Here is a 6,795-nt window from a genome sequence, read left to right on the forward strand (position 1 = left end):
CCCAGGTGCAGCACCTTGCACTTGTCTGTGTTGAAACCCGTCCTGTTCTCATCCGCCTACCCCGTAACCTGTCCAGATCTAGTTGCAGCCTGTCCCTCTCCTGTAACATGTTCACTTCTTCCCACATCTTAGTGTCATCAGCAAATTTGAACAGGGTGCTTTTCACCCCCTCATCCAAGTCGCTGATGAAGATGTTGAACAGTGCGGGCCCGAGGACCGAGCCCTGGGAGACCCCACTGCCCACATCCCTCCAGGTTGAAAAAGACCCATCCACCACCACTCTCTGGGTGTGACCCTCCAGCCAATTTGTGACCCATCTGACTGCGTAGGCATCGATTTCACAGTCGCCTAATTTCTTAATGAGAATGGGGTGAGAGACAGTGTTGAAGACCTTCCTAAAACCCAGAAAGACTATGTCCACAGCGACACCTGCGTCCAAGGATTTTGTGATCTCATTGCAGAAGGGTATCAGTTTGATCTGACAGGACCTGCCCTTAATCAGCCCATGCTGGTTTCTCTTCAGCATCCTCCCCCAGCGGCTGGTGCCTCCCAGATATGCTCCTGGATAATTTTTTTCAAAAAGCTTCCCCAGGACCAAAGTAAGACTAACGGGCCTATAGTTGCCTGGGTCCTCCCTCCTCCCTTTTTTTGAAAATGGAGACCACATTGACCTTCTTCCAGTCTTCTGGCACCTGGCCAGAGCACCACACAATCTTGCTTGATTAATATCATTTCCTTCTATGACTAGGTGATGTATCACCTGAACAAAAGGGAAGAGGTTGATGTCATATATTTGGACTTTAAAAAAGCCTTTGACCTGGTGTCCCATGATGTCCTTGTGGAAAAATTGGGAAACTGCAGCCTCAACTACTCCACAGTCCGACGGCTGGGGAACTGGCTCCAAGGTTGGACCCAGGGAGCGGTAGTTGACAGAACTGAATCAACATGGCACTCAGTGAATAGTCGTGTCCTCCAAGGCTCCATTTTTGGACCTGTACTCTTTAATGTCTTCATAAATGATCTGAACACTGGTGTCAAAACCAGACTGGCCAAGTTCGCTGATGACACCAAACTTTGGGGAACAGTGTCCACACTTCAGGGTAGGCTGGTGATGCAGGCTGACCTCGATAGGCTTGCAAGGTGGATGATGAAAACCTCATGGCATTAAATACAGAGAAATGCAAGGTGCTCCACCTCAGGAAGAAAAACAAACTACATCACACTTATAGGCTCAGCAATGCTACACTTGCTAGCATCATGACCAAAAGAGACTTGGGGGTCATGATTTACCATCAAATGAACATAAGCCACCAATGCAATACTGCAGCTGGCAAGCAAACAAAATTCTGGCTTGCATCTACCACTGCATCTTGAGCAAGACCCAGGATGTCATTCTCCCACTGTACTCAACCTTGGTGAGACCACAGCTGGAGTACTGCATCCAATTCTGGGCTCCACAACTTAAGAAGGATGTGGAGAAGCTTGAGAGAGTCCACAGGAGAGCCATGTGCATGATCAGAGGGCAAGAGAATAGGCCTTATGAAGAGAGGCTGTGAGCTATGGGACTCTTCAGCCTGAAGAAGCACAGGCTCAGAAGTGACTTGGTGGCAGCCTATAAGTACATAAGGGGTGTGCATCAGGATCTGGGGGAAAGCCTGTTCACCAGAGCACCCCAAGGGATGACAAGGTCCAACACGCACAAACGCCTGCAAGACCGTTTTAGGCTGGACATAAGGAAAAACTTCTTTACTGTCTGAGCCCCTAAGGCCTGGAACAGACCTCCCCCCACCCTCCAGAGATGGTGCAAGCACATACTTTGGACACTTTCAAGAAACATTTGGATGTTAATCTTGCTGGGATCCTTTGACCCAACCGACTTCCTGACCCTTGAGCGGGGGGCTGGACCCGACGATCTTACAAGGTCCCTTCCAGCCCTAATGTCTATGAAATCTATTTTAAAAACCCACTGAACTACTGTATAAATCAGATTCAATATTTAATATTTATTTTAAACAATGCCCTACCATTTATCTCTCAGATGACTCTTGGAAGTCTCCTGGAGATTTATGTCTAATTCCTTGAGATTCCAGGGCAATCCTGGAGGGATGGCAGAATTGCGCTCTGTAGCATCAGTGCTGCCTGTGGAAGACCCTCCAAATCCAGTGGGAAGATAGATGCGCCAATGTTAGCATCCTTCTGCAAGCAAATATCAGGAGTATTGAGGCAATGATCATCTGACATTAACTTTGTTGAGTTGGCCATGTCATCCAGCTGTCTAACTCCAGACTCCCAAAGCAATTTTTATTCTCCCAGCTCAGCTAAAGTGTCTGCTCAAGAGAAGAGCAGAGAAAGCACTTCAGGGTTGTCCGCAAGGCCAACTGAAAAAAATGAAACATCAGTGTCAACTCATGGGAATCTGTTGCCCATGACTGCCCCAAATGGAAGAAGAATCAACTGCAGGGACCTCAGTACTTTGAAACCTCATGACAACAACAGAAGGTGTGGCAGAAAAAGTGTGTCACAGACCAAGTCAACAGCAGAGGAAAACCTCGTATCTGAGTACTTGCAGAATTGACCCCTGCATCTCCGGTATTGAAGGTACACTGAGTTAACAAAATACATGAATGCAGTCCAATGCCAGTGCTTTCCTATCCTTCCTTTCTCATTCCTGGTCTTTGGTGATTCAATTAGGCTTTTCGCCTGCCAATAGCAGTACATCCTCTCATTCTGCATACATTTGTACCTATTCTTTCAGCGTCCCACCCAGCTATGTAGCTCTAGGTCTCCCCAGTGACATGGCCCCAGGCCTGCTCTTCCCTTGAGTGGGAACTCTTCAAAGGAGGAAATGAAACTTTGGTTTCCTTTGCACTCTTTTTCTCTGAGTCACTATTTAGTCATTGTTCTTACACAATGCTCCTTCAACCTGGTACAATATTTTTTGTCATGCTTCCTGAGCTGTGTTGGGCAGAGCTGCTGCACGCTTAAGCGGCTGATAAGAATTGCTCCTCCCGTGTTTCTATTTTGACAGAGACAAAAGAGGTTGTTATTAAATATAAGCCTAATTTTGAAACGGGCCCAGATAAAGCCCATCAGTGTGTCTTCTGCTGTGGTAACAAACTGGATTTTCCCCTAGAAACTTCTTTTTATCCCCTAGAAACGTGGAAAGTTTTATGCTTTTCAGGTGACAGCCCTCTTCCCGAGGCGGGGCTAGGGCACTCAGGCCCCCTCGTACTTGGGACCTCTGGGTCCAATAAAAGATATCACCCCCAAAAATCCTTGCCTCTCATAGAGAATATAGTGGTACTTAGTAGAACTATTTTGACTCCCAAGTAACCTCATGGCTTTACCCCTTGTGTATAGTCCAAGCAGTCCAAATTTGTGCCGATAAAACTTTTATAGCACATCATGCATCCTCTCTCTCTCCCTCATATGAACACACATTATATATAGGTAAAGTGTTGTGAAATCCTTCTGCAAAAGGGAGCTATATTCATGTAAGATTCTGTTTTGGTCACCATAATGATAATAAATTACTTGTCTGGTGTTACTCTTGCTTCATGTTTTTAATGAGCTAGTATCATATGACTTCTCCAACTGAATCCCAACCTTTCCCAGATCCCTACAACTAGCTGCATAGCAAATGGTTGTGATTTATGGAGGCCACAAAGGTTTTTTTTTTTCAAAAATTTTCATCCAAAAATGCATTCAAAAGAGAGATGTTTTTGTCATTAGCCGGTTCTCAGCGACACAACTGGAAACCTCACTCGGGATCATATTCTGAAACCTTCTATAGGAATTTAATAATAATAATACCAGAATATTCATACAGCCCTTCCCATGTCAGACATCTCATTTGTATTCACTTCCATTAACGTGCCTTGGGGATTGCGCCTCTGAAAAAACTCCACGTGTGCCAATCTCCTCCTATTGCTCATGGCACTTCCACAACTTCAGAGGAGAAAAAATCGAAGCCTAGCATTTAAAAAACAAAAATCAGACTCCAAACTGAAGGAATTGAAAGGATCATCGCTGTAACTCCTGAGCTCTTGTGTGTCCTTGATGGCTATTTGAACACGCCATTCGATCAGAAGCATTCTCACCTTGTGTATTTTTGGAACTGCAAAGGATGGATTATTTTTCCTTCTTTGGTGGCTGCTTTCAGTATATTTTTCTCTCTCTAACTGGAAAATCATGGTATGAAATATATCATGGGCAAGAGTCCACTTCATTTATAACCTGTCTCCTGAAGTTCTAGTGTATCCAACCGGTTTTGCATGCATTAAGTGTCTATTACTTATAAAGGATAAGAGTTGGCTGCTATAAGCTTCTAACGGTCCTTTAGCTCAACAGGTAAAGGCGCCCATTCCAAACTTCAATGAAGACAATGAAACTAATATCATTATTTTTTTATTTTTTTTTGGTCAGGTTCAGGTTAAATCCTTCATGCTGAAGATCGCAGGTTCAATTCTGGCTCTCTGATCATGGTTACAGAAGCCTTTTCTCAACACACATGCAAGCCAATGGGAACCTTTCCATGGATTTCATTGAGTGCTGGATCAAGTTATTGGGAAGCTGCATACTTCAATGAACTGTAGTTTAGTAAATCCATTCTCTTGTTAATAAACCTTAATAAAGCATCACTGACCATGTCCTTTAGGTGTTTTGTTTTATTATAGAGCTGTCACTGTATGTATCCTGGTGTTTTGAGGTCATTGTCTCCTGTGGCTTTCTTTCTTCAACTGTGGCAGGTTAGGGTGTTAGGTCTACTTTGTGTCAGGGTTGATGGTAGGTAGAGTTTACACAATGGTTTGTGTGGGATGGTTTGAATCACGATGATCCTGCTTCAGGCAGGGGTTGGACCAGATGGGTTTGACCTTATTCAAGCTGGGAAGGGGTGAAATCTCTGCTCTTCTTCTACGGTAGTAGAAGCAGTTATGCTATTATTTCTATTACTTCTATGCTATTATTATTAATAGTAGCAGCCTCCAAACCAAAACACATGTTGCAACCCAAAGCAAAGGCATGGGTAAGTCATTTTAGGTATTTGAACCGGGTGGAGGGACTTTGCTAGGTATTGTTGGAGCAGAACTGTGTATCTGGGTGAAGGGGTGAAGCAGGGAGAAAACAACCTGGGAACAGGCATGGACGAGGAGCTAGGAAAAAAGAGACACTAAATTTGAACAAGTATGTGGAGTACAGTATTGAGAGAAAGGACCCGGGATTAAGCGATGGCTGGAAAGGGCCTTAGAGCTGTGAGCAAAGATTGTCTCTTGATTCCTTCGCTGTTCGGGGAAACTGGACTTTGTATGTCCTCTGCAAACAGACAGGGTTGTATCAAAGAAACCCGTGCCCCCAATTCTCCTCCTCATCAACACAGCTTGCAAGATCCTGGGATTCTGACCAAATGCCCACGTGAAGGTGGGTATTGCTAGACATAGGTTGTGGCCATTGGTGTTTCAGTTATTTACAGTCATCGTTCCTGGAAGTGTTCCTCTGTGCTGCCAGTCCGGGTCATCTGATTGTTGTGTTGTCATCACCAGAAGCTGAGAGCACCAGGGAGTGTGCAATTTTAAATGCTTCCTAAAGAGAAAAAGAGAAGAAGACTATTCTTTTTTCATATGGATGGCAAGAGGATAAAATGTTTCAGAGACCCAATTCTGCCATGATGTATTACTGTTGTTATAGCCTCTAAAGCCCCCCAGACATGCAGTAGTAAAGTATGTCTTGCTACAGGTCTGAAGGCCTGAATTTGAGCCTTGCTTTACAGGAAAGTCTGCCTCTGTTCAAACCTGCTGGACAGGCAAGCTGAGGAGTCCAAACTGGCTGGATAACCTGCTGACTATATCCTTCCCTTGTGGGCCACGGGCTATGGGAACTAGTGTTCCTAAAACACACATACCTTGCTGCTTCCTAAAATGCACACAAATTTTGCTAAAGAAATGCCACTTGAGTTCACTGTGTTAGGTGCTGTGCACTGTATTGTCTGGCTCAGAGGATGTCTAAGCCAGTGGTGCTCAACTTTTAGGCCCTGTGGGCCAGATGAGTGGCATAGGGCTGGTCTGTGGGCTGGATCCCATATGGAGCTGGTGGAGAGTCATAGAAACATAGAAAATGAGGGCTGGAAGGGACCTCAGGAGGTCACATCTAGTCCAGCCCCCTGCTCCAAGCAGGACCAGCCCCAACTACATCATCCCAGCCTGGGCTTTGTCTACCTGGGTCCTAAAAACCTCCAAGAATGGACAGTCTACCACCTCTCTGGGTAACTTGTTCCAGGATTTTATTACCCTCCTAGGGAGAATTTTTTTCCTAATATCTAATCTAAACTTCCCTGACTGCAATGTTAGATGCTTGCTCCTTGTTTTGTCATCTGCTCCCACTAAGAACAATCCAGCTTCACCCTCTTTGCAGCCCCCCTGCAGGGAGGTGAAGGCTGCTATTCAATCCCCTCCCGGTCATCTCTTCGACAGACTGAATAAGCCCAGGTCCCCCAACCTCTCCTCACAAGTCATGTACCCCACAACCATTTTCATTGCTCTCTGCTGGACTGTACACTCAGATCCATTTCTGTGCCACCCAGATTGAGCCAGACATGCCTAGATCCAGCCTCACGTCACTGGAATAAGGCCCCATTGCTGGATCCCACCTTGCCCCATGAGCCTGCATCCTGCTTCTCACTTTGATCCTGCCTTGTGCCACCTGGATCAAGCCCTGCATGTCCAGATACGGCTCCATGGCAGGTGGAGCCGGACTTGTGCCACCCCAGCCCAACACTCACAGGGCCATGCTGTCTACATG

General features: G+C 45.6%; 1 long non-coding RNA gene across 1 annotated transcript in view; it reads right to left on the reverse strand.

The window, feature by feature from the left end:
- LOC109291474 overlaps positions 1-2,089 on the reverse strand; it is a 4,431-nt gene extending 2,342 nt beyond the window's left edge. Inside the window, exons 1-2 of the long non-coding RNA XR_002095850.1 lie at positions 1,964-2,089; positions 800-810 (exon numbers count right to left, since the gene is read on the reverse strand). This is a non-coding gene — a long non-coding RNA (uncharacterized LOC109291474). The remainder of the gene's footprint in view (positions 1-799; positions 811-1,963) is intronic.
- Between the last annotated feature and the right edge of the window lie 4,706 nt (positions 2,090-6,795).

Source organism: Gavialis gangeticus, unplaced genomic scaffold (assembly GCF_001723915.1).
Source record: "Gavialis gangeticus isolate Ggan-Ray unplaced genomic scaffold, GavGan_comp1, whole genome shotgun sequence".
Taxonomy (NCBI): Eukaryota; Metazoa; Chordata; order Crocodylia; family Gavialidae; genus Gavialis; species Gavialis gangeticus.